The 1,840-nt window shown below is 49.9% G+C and overlaps 1 pseudogene; it reads left to right on the top strand.

Annotated features, from left to right (window-relative positions):
- The first annotated feature begins 918 nt into the window (after positions 1-918).
- Positions 919-1,610, top strand: LOC131925688 (protein PIMREG-like; annotated as a pseudogene).
- Positions 1,611-1,840: the final 230 nt, after the last annotated feature.

The following is a 1,840-nucleotide window of genomic DNA, read 5'->3' as shown; positions in this document are numbered from 1 at the left end:
GAGACTTATATTGGTTACAAACTGTATGGCCATGGCAGGCTTCTTGCTAACTGTTCTTACAGCTTAAATTAATCCATTTCCATAAATCTATACCTTGCCACATGGCTCGTGGCTTACCAGGATCTTCACATGCGGCTTGTCATGGTGGCAGCTGGCAGTGTCTCTCTGACTCAGCCTTCCACTTCCCAGCTTTATTCTCCTCCTTGTCCCGCCTACACTTCCTGCCTAGCCAATGGCCAATCAGTGTTTTATTTATTGACTAATTAGCAGCACATTTGCCATACAGAGCATCCCACAGCAATGTTCTCTTTCCTTCCTTTTAGAATGGTAATGTATATCCTGTGCCATTATATGTTGGAATTATGTGATCTTCTTTTTCGTTTTGATTTTACAGGGGTTACAGTTAGGAGAATCTGAGAAAAGACTTTGAACTTTGGACTTTTAAACATTATTGAGGTTGATCTTCAGGTCTCGTGTATCAGGCATGGAAGATCCAGGGGGCAGAGGAGACTGGACCAAGCACATGGTGCTGTGGGATGGTCTGTATGTCAAATGTGTTGCTGATTGGTCAATAAATAAATCACTGATTGGCCAGTGGCCAGGCAGGAAGCATAGGCGGGACTAACAGAGAGGAGAACTGAGAGAACAGGAAGGTGGAAGGGAGTCACTGCCAGCCGCCAGGACAAGCAGCATGTGAAGATGCTGGTAAGCCATGAGCCACGTGGCAAGGTATAGATTTATGGAAATGGATTAATTTAAGATGTAAGAACTAGATAGCTAGAAGCCTGTCATGGCCATACAGTTTGTAAGCAATATAAGTCTTTGTGTTCACTTGGTTGGGTCTGAGTGGCTATGGGACTGGCAGGTGACAAAGATTTGTCCTGACTGTGGGCAAGGCAGGAAAACTCTAGCTACAACATGGCATCTCAGTGGCAGGGCATGACAGCCTCCATGCGCAGATGATCACTCCTAAAGGAGAAACATCTAGAGAAGGCAGTGACCAGGTCTGCTGAGGGGCATCTGAAGATGGGTCCCCTGGGCTCCCTGTGCAGACAGTTCCAAAGGAGGCTGCCACTGAGAGCCATCAGCCTCAACATCGGGACTGGCCCCTCCAGGAAATGCCTGGAAACCCCAGAGCCAGAACAGCAGCATCTTAAGGCTTCAGCTCGCTCAGCCAAAAGCGCCTTGGGTGCTATGTCCCAGAGAATCCAGGAGTCCTGCCAAAGTGGCACCAGGTGGCTGATGGGAACACAGGTGAAAGTTAGGGGAAAAAAAGAGTCCAGAAGGACAGAGGAGCCTCACCACCCTGTGTAAGCCAGAAGAACACTTGGCTATACAGGGCCAACCAGGATGCCAGAGTTGGGAGACATCCCTGCCTCTCTGGTCAGATGGGTCTACATGCCCATCGACGTCAGCGGCTAAGGAGAGAGGCTGCCCTTCGGAGCCCCTGTTCCTCCACAGAACTTCTCTGCTCTCCCACTGAGTCTGACAGTGACCTAGAGCCTGTGGGGGCTGGAATCCAGCATCTCCAGAAGCTGTCACAAAAACTGGACAAAGCCATCAAGGCCGAAGAGAGTGGTGCCATGACTGTCTCCCTTATTCGTGAATGAGGACAGCAGGCATCCTACAGGAAACAAGCCCTGTCCAGTCACCAAGCCATCAGGATGTCCGTGCCACCCACCCCATGAACTTCCAGAGGAGGCACTAGGCTCATCAGCATCCCCAGGCCACTGCTAACAAGGACTTGACTAACAGGGGATCCAGAAGCCTTCTATTTCAGCCATATCTGGGCCCATTGATAACCACTGGCCACAGCCCAAGAGTGATTTAGGAAGACCTT

This window comes from Peromyscus eremicus, chromosome 1 (assembly GCF_949786415.1).
Source record: "Peromyscus eremicus chromosome 1, PerEre_H2_v1, whole genome shotgun sequence".
NCBI classification, from domain to species: domain Eukaryota; kingdom Metazoa; phylum Chordata; class Mammalia; order Rodentia; family Cricetidae; genus Peromyscus; species Peromyscus eremicus.
Note: the sequence above shows the minus strand (reverse complement) of the source record. Positions and strands in the feature narration are given on the sequence as shown.